Below are 13,269 nucleotides of genomic sequence, written 5' to 3'. Positions count from 1 at the left end.
ATAAAGAAGGACATATATGTCATTTTACAAGTCAAAAGAATAGAAATTGAAAATTACAGGTTTTTATTGCGATAAACGAGTTGAACTTGAGCTCAAGTCATATATTCCATTAGCGAGTCGGATTCGAGCACGCTTTAAGGCTTGTCTGACTAGTCGAGCGAGTTAAGCACGAGTCGAACTTGACAGTTAAATACTCGACTCGACTCGACTTGATTAACAGCACTAATTGCAGTCCTCTCCATGTCATAACTTCGGTCACCAGACTCACTACTATACCATGTCTGCAGAAAGCGTTTGGGTGGGGAAACAGCGAGGGAAACAGATGCCTAAGATAAAGAAACTTTATGTAAGTCAATGAGTGTGTTTGGATCATAAATTATTACATCTTATTTACACACACTAACTTGCTTGCATCATCAGAAGGTAGAGGAGATTTACAAAATTAGCAATTAAGTTATAGTGATTTCCCCTTCCTGTTAATTAGTGCTTGAATTCAAGGCATGATTAATTTTATCAACTTGTTCAAAATTTTATAACTAAACAAAAAAAAAACCAATTATCCTTTAATTTAATGTTGTAATGCTGCCTTCCGAATCGACGGAATCAAAACCCAATTGACATGGAAAGCATAATTTTGTTATTTTAATACTGGTGACATAAATTAAAAACATCTAGAATGAAGTTGGAGGTTCAATCATCCAAAAAAATTAGGGATCAAAATACAAATCAAACAAGGCCGAGAAATGTAATAGCACAAACCAGATGATGCAAGGCACAACCCAATTTGTACTGCAAATTAATGTCATTGCTTTAAAAAAAAATTATTTTCATTACAAGGAAAAAATTGTAAGGGATCCAGGTCCACTTTGATCAATTTTAGACTGGATCCACGATTCATAGAAAATGTGGACTCCACAAACCGGGCGGGTGCATTTGAAACGCACATGAGTACGGGCCCCTAATTACATGGACTAGGCTTATAACAGAACTCTCCTAAGAAACCTCAACATTTGATCACAAGTCAATATTGTGATAAAATTTAATGTGAATTGCCTGTAATTACTTTGGCATCTAATTACTTTGCCTTGATAGTGGGCAAATTTCTTGAAATAAATATTAAAAAAAATATAGAGTTAATTTAATATTCACTGACCGTGTATACGCTATCACAGTTAGATGAACGATACATAAGCAAAATTTGAATTTTAAATTCAAATTCGAATTATGTTTCATGCATCCAATGATGGAAACGTATACACTATCAGTGTATAGAAGATTAATCTTAAAATATCACAAGAATAAGTTAAATTGGCGTTTTCTTATTTCATATGCGAGGACCAAAAAGTTTTCATTTTCTTTGTAGGCATAGGGCCGCCACGCAAGAGCCGAGTTTCCATTTTTTCCGGGAACTGGATTGCAAATTTTTTTTTAATTTTATTTTTATAGAGGGAATAAGGCCGCCGCATATCCCTTGCTTAAGTTAAAACCAAATATTATTTTTTTTAAGGTAATAGCACTGCCATGCATCCCATGTGCAGTAGCCCTGTTGATTAAAATTTTTTTAGGAGGTCACAATTAAAATTTATTTTTTTGTAACAGCGATGTGAGGCGGCTATATTACTTAAAAAAAAAAAAATTTTAATTGGGACTTTAAGAACTCTACAAATTTTTTTAAAAAAATTAAGCAACAATATTGCTATAAATCTCATGTGCAGTACCCCTATCATCTTAAAGAGAATTAATCTTCGGCCTTCATAGGTCTAAAAAAAAAAAAAAAGGTTAAGCAACAGGACCGCCCACATCCACATGTGGTGACCCTATTCCCTTTATTAAAAAAAATTGCACTCCAGTCCTCGGGAACTAGGGTACAAAAAAAATTTATGAAATTGTGTGGCCCTATTCCCCTTATTGAATAGAATTACACTCTGGTCCTCGGGTACTAGAGTACGAAAAATTTTTTATGAAATTGGTCGCCGCACATTTCATGTGCCGCAGCCCTACTTAAAAAAATATATATTTTGGTCCCCTAATTTGACATATTCTTGTGATAATTTTTTTAACATTATTTCAAGAAATTCGCATTGGTAGTGTGTAAATTCCATGCTTGCGCAAAATACACATCTGATTCAACGACAATAATTTCTCCAATTAGTCCATGATGAATTAATAGTCTGGCAACTTTTTCAAAATATTGATGGAAAAAAATGTCACAAAAATAGAGGGATTCGAGAGAGCTTTTTTCCTTTTAGGGCCAGCACATCTCTCTTGTGCAATGGCCATACCAATTTTTTTTTTATGGGAAAAATTTTTGGGTAAACAACTTAGACAACCCTTAAACTATTTTAATTATTTCAAATTAGTCTCTCATTTATTTCAATCCTCAAATTGATCCTTCAACAATAAAAAGTGTCAAATTTTGATCCTTTATTCCAGCTCCACCAGTAAAGCTGATGGATCTAAGGGTAAAATTGGATGGATCCAACAGTGAAAATAGATTGAAGGATTAAAAATTGACACTTTTTATTGTTAAGGGGCCAATTTAAAAATTAAAATAGATGAAGGACCAATTTGAGACAATTGAGATAGTTTAAGGGTTTCATAGGTAGGTTACTCAAGAATTTTCAAGGAAAAAAAAAATTTTTGGCCTCGCACCCCTAAAAGGAGGAAACCTCCCCCAAATCCTCCATTTTTACGACATTTTTTCCAGCAATATTCATAGAAATTAGCCACTGTAATCAACCTAGCAATTCCTAGCTACCAGACTTGACTACTGCATTAAGTGTCTATTGGCAATGATTTAGCTATAGGAGTGGTTTATTTGCAGTTGTCAGAACAACCGCACCATACAATTGACGGTCCAGAATAGGCCAACTTGATATGGTCAGATCTGAACCATCAATTATACTGTGCAATTACCCTGACAACTGTAAAGAAACCATAGCTCCTTACCTGCAAGCAAAATCCAGACTTAGGTTAGGGCCATCTATAAAAATGTTCCACGTGGGTGCCCTAATGTGAGGCTCCCATTTTATGTGATACAGTTCACTCTCCTTTGGTATGTTTTTCCCTCCAACTTCACAAGCATGAATTTGGAGATAATGGGAACTCAAGAAACTCGTTAATAGCTAGACAAACTTTTCATAAAACTAACAACCTACTATTGTTGTTTAGACACCTAGGCATAAAATGAAACATGCTATAAACTTTCTTCTCTACTGAAGTTGAACTTTGGCACTACCACACAATAAAGAGAGCCTAAAACATTACCTAGTCAAACATACTCATTCCATTGACAAGGAAATTGGAAGAATCTGAGTTAGATCATGATCCACATGAACCACATCACATGAAAGGTGGATCAATATGCATGGTCCACCTTACCCACCTCCTCTGCATGATATGATCAATATGAACCGGATTTATACATGAAAATTTTCATAAGACAGCCTTTTTTTTTGGTCTTTTTTTTTTTTTTTTTACTGTTCCCCTAATTCCTTCCCCACCGAAATCTAACTAGCTAGATTTGATCCGTGACCAGCTAGGTAGGTACAGTGCCACATTGCCTTTAGCTTTGAGGCTAATGATTGTAACTATCAGCCATTAGGTTGATGGCCAGGCGACACTGTCGCGCCCCATTTTTTTTGAAAAATAATAAATTTAGAGTTGAAAAAAAAGAGTTTTTTTCATTTTTAGAAAATAAACAAAGAAGGACCTAAAATGGAACTTAAAATATGCAACAGTTTTGCCCCAAAATAATAGTCTAAAAAGGATTTTGTTTAAGAACAAATAGGAGTCACCATTTGATAGATATTGAATTTATGTGTACCAAATCACCTAAAATAAATAAATAAATAAAATTCCTTTCAGGCGATTTCAGATCTTTGAAAATAAGAGAACGGGGTTCGGGAGTCATGATTGAAAAAAGGGAAGGTAAAGATTTGATAGGTTCAAACCTAAGGCACCCTTTTAATCTAACTAAGATTAGTTGCGAGATTTAGTCAAAAATTTTCCTAATCAAACCTATAAAACTTATCAAATTAGTATGTTTTTATATGGATATGAATCTATACCCAAGGGGGTATTGGGAGGGTCGAAATGTCTTTAAAATTTAATTGGTGCAAATTACATAAGCACATAACACAGAAGCATTGGATTAGTCCACAACTAGATGCACATAGAGAACATATAAAGTATAACTAATATTGGATTAGTGTGGTGATGTCATGCATTTATTATAAATAAATAAAGCATAATTAAATCAAGTAAACACATAAATCATATAGAGCACATAACACATAAGTATGATGTTTTGATGCAAAACCCTAAAAAAAAAAAAGAATTAACACATAAGCACACAAGTATGCAAGCACACAAGCAAATAAACCCACATAAAGACCCAAACTATTACATTCGGGGCCCTAAGTACAATCTAAGAGGAAAATTTGAAAAATGTTAACCTAACTATTACATTCATCTAACTACTTACATTTTTTGTCAAAAATTAAAAAAAATCACCTATTACATAGTCTAATTAAATACATTTCTTGAATACCTATCTATTACAATTTGGCATTTAAATGCCCTCCAAATAATCATAAAAAATTAAATATAATAAATGAAAATTTTAAAAATGAATAAAAAATGAGTAAATATAAGAAAAAACACTCAAAACATGCAACCACACATAAAAGGCACATAAGAGCACATAAGAGAATTTAAAATGATACTAGAAGATACCTCCCTTGAAGTAATGGTTAAATGATGTTGGATTGGTCTCATTTATACTCCAAATTCAACAAAATAGTCAATACACCAATTTAATTAACAAATAAAGAGAATAAAATGTAAACATATGGCAAATTCACTCTATTATTATAAGGAAATGGAAATAACCATGAAATTTACCAATTAAAAGTATTTAAATGAAGTATAATTAACAATAAAAGAAGATAGACAAATTATGCTTAAGAAATCCAAATTGTTAGGGACCTAATTGCACAATTAAGAAAATTTTTAGGGTCAAATTATAATTTTTAAAACATTAGGGATCAAAATTAACAAAAGATAAAGTCCAGGAATCAAATTGCAATTAAATTAGAAACCTAATTGAAAGAAATTCAAATTTTTAGGACCATAGTGAAGTTATTCAAAAGATTAGGGACTAAACTACAATTTTCGTATCAGATTTCTTAAAGAACCAGGCCTCTCGGTCTATTTTAGTTAATTTCTTGGGTTAGAAACCATCTTGGCTCAACGAAAGTCCAGAGAAAACAACACAAGTCAGCCCATTCTTTTGACCATGCAAAGCTAACAAAAAAAAAAAAAATTGGGATTCATTCTCTCAAGCCCATATTATAACCCAAAAATAAAATCAAACCTTTTACCAAAAACCCAATCAAAATAACATTACCCAAATCTTAACTTTTTTTTACTAAAACCCAACAAGACATTAAATCTTTCAAAAATTATTAAACCCTAATTAGAACAATTTTCATTCCAATACATCACAGGAAAGTTCAAAAGCACTTTAGGAAAACAACTCCAAGTCCATTGACTTGAGACCCAAAGTCGCGGAGTCGTCAGCCTTTGAAGAAATTTCCCAGCAAAAACTAAGCTTCCATCTGCGATTTTCCCACATTGGGATCCGCTTCTTTTACGGTGCAACACATTGTTTTGCCATTTAAAACATCAAATGTAACCGGCTAATTACTCAGAATATTGCCAAAAAAATGAAAAATCGAAGATCTATAGCTTTGACAATGGTGTGGTCTTGAACTATTGCTGCCAGGCAACAAAAGCCAAATTTAAAAAAAAAAAAAAAAAACTCGCTGCCGGGCTGACACAGTCTGACAGCTAGTAAAAAAAAAAAAATTTTTTTAAAAAGTGATAGCCCGGTAGCCTGTTGTGTCAGTGCTGCCTGGCTGTGTTAGCCTGGCAGCAGCTGCAAAATGTCAAAAAAAAAAACTGGCCTAGTTACACAAGTCGACAAAAAAAAGAATATGAAGCAAAAAACTCAGATAGCAGTGAAGAGAAGATGGAACTCACAAGTCAAGGGGTACTAGAAGATGGAACTCACATAGCAGTGAAGAGAATGGAAGCTGGGACAATTACTAGCAAGGCTTTGGAGGAATTCTAGGCAGAAATTGAAGTTCTCTCCAAGGTCCGGCATCGTCATCTAGTTTCCCTTCTCGATTACTCTATTGAAGGAAATGGTAGGCTACTTGTTTATGAATATATGAATCAAGGGGCTCTAAGTAGACATCTCTTTCGGTGGAAGAACCTGAACCTAGACCCTTTATCATGGACAAGAAGGTTATCTATTGCTTTAGACGCTGCAAGAGGTGTGGAATATCTACATAGTTTGGCTCACAGAAGCTTCATTCATCGAGATCTCAAATCAGCAAATATTCTCTTAGGAAATATTTGGTGAGGCACACTAGTCTGTTTAAGTATCAATTTTCTAGACAGAATCACCTATATATGCAATTAATTGTACAATAATTCACTACAAATATAACTACTAAATAGACAATAAAATAGAACACCAGAATTTAACGAGATTCGGCTAATTTGCCTACGTCTTCAGATACCACTGACAACTTAATATTTCACTAGAAGAAATATTACAAAGAGAGAGAAGGAAGCAAGTTATAATTCTTGTGCTTGGTATTTTGCGTTTCTCAATTAGGAAGCTTTTCAAATCTTAAACTAACCGATATGGGATTTAGAAACTTAGACCAAAAATTCAAAGTCAATAATTGTTGGTTTTGAATTTCAACAAATCTCCACATTGGCATAATTTCTAATCTTATCCAAAAATTACAAACTTCTTACTCAAAAATAACAAATGATCCTTGCGGTGCCTCCAAATTTGCGCTATCAGGCGCCAACTCAAATGTGCAGGATGTTGACTAAGTTTAGACAATGTTCAAACTTGGACCTTGTAACCACATTGGTCAGCATATCCGCAGGATTCTCTGTAGTCCGAATCTTTTGAAGAAAAATATCCTCTTCTTCGAGAATTTTCCGCACGAAATGATAGCGAACATCAATGTGTTTCGTTCTTGCATGCAAGACCTGGTTCTTCGCTAAGTAAATAGCACTCTGACTGTCACAAAGCACGTCAATGTATTTTTGACCATCTCCTAAGTCTTCAAACAATCCTTGAACCCAAATTGCCTCCTTCACAGCTTCAGTAATCGCCATATACTCTGCCTCTGTTATAGACAAAGTCACTGTTAACTGCAACGTAGACTTCCAACTAATTGGCGCCTTGGCAAATGTGAACAAGTAGTCAGTTGTAGAACGTCGTTTATCCAAATCACCTGCATAGTCAAAATCACAATATCTAACTATACATTGACCAAGTGATTCATCCTGCTCAAAAACTAATCCAACATCTACAGTATCTTGGATATACCGTAGAATCCATTTCACAGCTTACCAATGACCCTCACCCGGATCATGCATAAACCTGCTTACTACACTAACTGCATGTGAAATGTCGGGTCTCGTATATACCATTACATACATCAAGCTACCAACTGCATTAGCATACGGGATATTCGCCATGTATACCGGCTCTTCATCCGTCTTTGGAGATAATGGGCTGCTAAGTTTCAAATGAGGAGCAAGCGGAGTACTTACAGGTTTTGAATTTCCATTCATACCAAAACATTGTAGTACTTTGTTCAAATACTGCTTCTGTGTCAGACAAAGCTTGCCTCTCATTCTATCCCTGCTTATCTCCATGCCGAAAATCTTTTTGGCTTTTCTCAAATCCTTCATCTCGAACTCTTTACTCAACTGAGCCTTTGATGAATCTATATTTGATGAATCAACTCATCTCAAACTCTTTTGAGTAATGTAGATTCATCAAATGTAGATTCATCAAAGGCTCAGTTGAGTAAAGAGTTCGAGATGAAGGATTTGGGAGAAGCCAAAAAGATTCTCGGTATGGAGATAAGTAGGGATAGAATGAAAGGCAAGCTTTGTCTGACACAAGCAGTGTTTGAACAAAGTACTACAACGTTTTGGTATGAATGGAGATTCAAAATCTGTAAGTACTCCGCTTGCTCCTCATTTGAAACTTAGCAGCTCATTATCTCCAAAGACGAATGAAGAGCGGGTATATATGGCGAAAGCCCCGTATGCTAATGCAGTTGGTAGCTTGATATATGCAATGGTGTGTATGAGACCCGACATTTCACATGCAGTTAGTGTAGTAAGCAAGTTTATGCATGATCTGGGTAAGCGTCATTGGCACGCTGTGAAATGGATTCTACGGTATATCCAAAATATTGTAGATGTCGGATTAGTTTTTGAACAGGTTGAATCACTTGGTCAATGTATAGTTGGATATTGTGATTCTGACTATGCAGGTGATTTGGATAAACGACGTTCTACAACTGGCTACTTGTTCACATTTGCTAAGGCGCCAATTAGTTGGAAGTCTACGTTGCAGTCAACAGTGATTTTGTCTACAACAGAGGCAGAGTATATGGCGATTACTGAAACTGTGAAAAAGGCAATTTGGGTTCAAGGATTGCTTGAAGACTTGGGAGTTGGTCAAAAACACATTGACGTGTTTTGTGATAGTCAGAGTGCTATTTACTTAATGAAGAACCAGGTCTTGCACACAAAAACAAAGCACATTGATATTCGCTATCATTTCGTGCGGAAAATTCTCGAAGAAGAAGAAATTTTTCTCTAAAAGATTCGGACTACAGAAAATCCTGCAGATATGCTGACCAAAGTGGTTACAAGGTCCAAGTTTGAATATTGTTTAGACTTGGTCAACATCCTGCACATTTGAATTGGCGCCTGATAGTGCAAATTTGGAGGTATCGCAAGGACCATTTGTTATTTTTGAGTGAGAAGTTTGTAACTTTTGGATGGGATTAGAAATTATGTCAAGGTGGAGATTTGTTGAAATTCAAAACCAATAATTGTTGATTTTGAATTTTTGGCCTAAGTTTCTAAATCCCACATCAGTTAGTTTGAGATTTGAAGGGTTGCTTGTTTATAACTCTCAAGTTTTCTAATTGAGGAACACCAAATACCAAGCAAAAGAATTATAACTTGTTTTCTTCTCTCTCTTTGTAATATTTCTTCTAGTGAAATATTAAGTTGTCAGTGGTGTCCGAGAACATAGGCAAATTATCTGAATCTCGTTAAATTTTGGTGTTCTATTTTATTGTCTATTTAGTAGCTATATTTGTAGGTATATTTGCAGTGAATTATTGTGCAATTAATTGCATATATGGGCGATTCTGTCTAGAAAATTGGTACTTAAGCAAACCAGTGTGTCTCACTAAATATTTCTTGAAAATTACTATTTTACAATTTTAGGTATAATAATTTACTCGTTATATCTTAATTTGGTAGAGCTTCCGCACATAGCCTTGCTCGAAGTCTCCGCCGCTACCTCACACAATACCTCATCGGAGAGATTTAAGATTATGCTGGATCTCACCTTTTTATTCATTTCGGCGAAATCCGCGCATCCTTTACATTTTCTGGCTTATTCTCAATTCCCTGAATTGCCAAATCAACTCCGTCTTGAACAAGAATAGTCTCTATCTTGAACTGCCACATCTCAAAATTGACATTCCTATCGAATTTCTCGACAACCGTCTTTGTTATCGTCATTGTTACCACAAAATTTGTAACTTGAAATTTGTCTCAAAAACTGATCAAACAAATATAAAAGTCTCGTGAGCGGGCCTACAGGGTGAGCTTATGTAGCTGGGCCATGGGATACTGAAGCATACTGAAATTCCGCCAGCCTTTTCCTTTTTTTTCGACTTATGAATATGAGTCAGGTTTTTTTTTTTTTGTACTTTTTGCATGTGCCCGGCAGCCAGTCAAAGAAAAACTTTTGACTGGCTGTTGGCTAACAGAGCCCGACATCCTGTCATCTTTTTTTAAAAAAATTGTGTCAGGTGCCTGACTGACACAGCCCGGCATCAATAGATTGCTACCACACTCCTGTCAGAATAATAAGTGTTTGATTTTTTTTTTTTTGCTAATATTCTAAGTAATTAGCCTATTATGGGCTTGAGGGCAATTTTTTAAAAAATTATTCTGGGCTGTTGTACTTGTAGCACGGTGACCCATTAACAAATAAAAAAAAAGAAAAGAAATAATCCGTCATACTGATAAGACATGGTAAGCTATTTTTACTGAAAAAAATTGTGGCATCGGTAAGCATGGCGACCCTTTATATTTATATAAAAAAAATTATCCGCTACATTTATTCAGATTAACTATTGTCCAATTTATAAAAGAAAATTTTTGGAGTCAAATTATCATTTTTTTAAAAGTTAGGGGTTAAAATTGAACACAAGATAAAGTTTAGGGATCAAATTATAATTAAATTAGGGATCTAATTGAAAGAAATTTAAAGTTTTTAGGGTCTAGTGAAATTATTTAGAAGATTAGGGATTAAATTGTAATTTTTGTATCATATTTCTTATGGAAACAGGCCTTTGGGCCATTTTTGTTAATTTCTTGGGACAGAAACCGTTTTGGCTCAACGAAAGTCTAAAGAAAAAACACGGGCTAATCCATTCTTTTGACCAAACAAAACCAAAAAATAATAATATTATCCCAAGTCCATATCATAATCTAAAAATAAAACGAAAAGATTTTAGTAAAAAGTTAAAATTGGGGTTTTAGCCTCCCAAGTCCATATCATAATTTAAAAATCAAATCAAATCTTTTATCAAAAATTCAATCAAAATAATATTATCCAAATTTTAACTTTTTTTTAACTGAAATTCAACAAAACATTATCCACTAGTTTTCAAAAATTAGTTTTTCAAATATTATAAAAAATTTTTACTCTAAAAAGTAGTCTAAATTTTTTTAATATTCAAAATATATTTTAAAAACTCTACTGCTCTTAAATATTTCAAAATATTGTCTAAAAATATTCCAAAATATACTCTAAAAACTCTGTTACAATAAAATTTTTTAAAAATGCCTTTAAAAACAGCTAATTCAAATCGATAAGCCTTAATTATATTCTAAAATTAAAAAAAAAACATGCTTAAAATATACAAAAGAGGATTAAGGCTTGAAAGGGGGAAAATTGATTCAATGTCACAAGTTTTGGGGCCATAGTGGATTTATTTAAAAGGTAAGGGGTCAAATTGAAATTTTAAAAAAAATTCCATGCTCCTGGTTTGAGGACCAAAACAAGATTATGCAGCCGAGAACTCAAGCAAAACTCATCACTTGCACATCATATTTAACCACATACAAACATAATAGAAATCCCACGCCAACAGTTTACCAGAAACAAAAGAAAAAGTAGAGAGCAAAAATGGGAGAAATTTGTTACAGATTTTAGCTTATAGAAATGAGAGAGTTTAAAGGGTTACCTTGGCTAATTACTCAGAATATTGTCAAAAAAAAAAAAGAAAAATCGAACATCTATGGCTCTGATAATGGTATGGTCTTGAACACACAGTCCGGCTGTCAAAAGTCAAAAAAAAAAAAGGCTAGCCTAACTATACATGAAATTAGAGCACATGAGCGAGAAAGGCTTATCTATTTTATGCAAACGAGGTCTTCTTGGTAGTCAAAATATTGGAAAGATGGAACTCTGTGAATATTGCATTTTTGGAAAGCAGAAGAGAGTTAGCTTTCAGTTGCCGGCAGTTCACAGGACAAAAAGAACTTTGAACTACATTCATTCAGATCTCTAGGGGCCTTATCGTGCTCCTTCTAAAGGAGGTGCCAGGTACATGTGAACTTTCATTGATTATTATTCTAGAAAAGGTTATATATATTTTCTTAAGTATAAAAATGATATTTTCCTAATTTTCAAGCAATGGAAAATTTTGATTGAGAAACAAACAGGAAAACATATTAAACGGTTGAGAACAGATAATGGCATGAAATTTTGTGGAAGTGAATTTGATACATTCTGTAAAAATGAAGGAATTGTTCGGCATCGCACTATCAGAATGACGCCTCAACAAAATGGTGTGGCCGAACGTATGAACAGAGAATGCTTTTGGAGATAGCGAGATGTATGATCTCCAATGCAAGGTTGACAAACGACTTTTGGGCAGAGGCGATCAATATGACATGTTATATTGTCAACCATTCTTCTTCTGTATCTCTTAATTTCAAAACTCCTGAGCAAATTTGGTCAGGTACTCCTGCTGATTACTCCAATTTGAAAGTTTTTGGATGTCTAGCATACATGCATGTGAATAATGAAAAATTGGAGCTTAGAGTTAAAAAGTGCATTTTTTTTGGGTATGCTTTTGGGGTGAAAGAATATAGATTATGGTGTCTTGATCTCAAATCTCCAAAATTTGTGATCAGTAGAGATGTTGCTTTTGATGAATTGTCTATGTTATCTTCTAAAAAGGAGTATTCTCGTTCTTGTGATACAGATGATAGTACACAGAAGTAGTAGAGCTTGATACTGGCAGTTCTGATCTTTCTCAAACCAAATCTTCTATTCAGCACGTGCTAGTAGATGCACTTGAATCTACTATTGAAGATAATTCAGAAGAAAAGAAGTATTCAATAGCCAGAGATAGACCAAAGAGAGATATTCAACCACCACAAAGATATGCAAATTTAGTTGCATATACTTTGTCTGTTGCAGAAGAAACTGATGCAATTGGTGAATTTTTCACCTATTCAGAAACAGTTTCTTGTGCTGATTCTGCAAAGTTGTTGATCGCGATGAATGACGAAATTGAATCTCTTCATCAGAATAAAAATTGGGTTCTTGTAAAATCGGCGTCAGAAGAAAATTGTTGGATGCAAGTGAATTTTCAAGAAAAAAGAAGGCATTCCAGGGGTTGAAGATACAAGATATAAAGCACGATTGGTTGCAAAGAACTATAGTCAGGTACAATGTGTTGATTTTAATGATGTGTTTTTACCTGGTGTTAAACACAGTTTTATTCGTGTTTTACTTGCTTTAGTTGTCATGTATAATTTGGAGTTAGAACAGTTCGACGTTAAGACTGCTTTCTTATATGGTGAACTTGAAAAACAAATTTACATGAAACAACCCCAAAATTTTGAGATTGAAGATAAGGAAGATCATGTTTGTTTGTTGAAAAAATTCTTATATAAATTAAATCAGTCTCCAATACAGTGGTATAAAAGGTTTGATTCCTTTATATTGGGTCATGGTTATTTGAGGAGTATGTATGATAGTTGTGTTTACTTCCGGAAGTTAAATGATGTTTCTTTTATCTATTTGTTGCTTTATGTTGATGACATGCTCATTGC

This window comes from Coffea arabica, chromosome 5c (genome assembly GCF_036785885.1).
Source record: "Coffea arabica cultivar ET-39 chromosome 5c, Coffea Arabica ET-39 HiFi, whole genome shotgun sequence".
Lineage (NCBI taxonomy): Eukaryota > Viridiplantae > Streptophyta > Magnoliopsida > Gentianales > Rubiaceae > Coffea > Coffea arabica.
Note: the sequence above shows the minus strand (reverse complement) of the source record.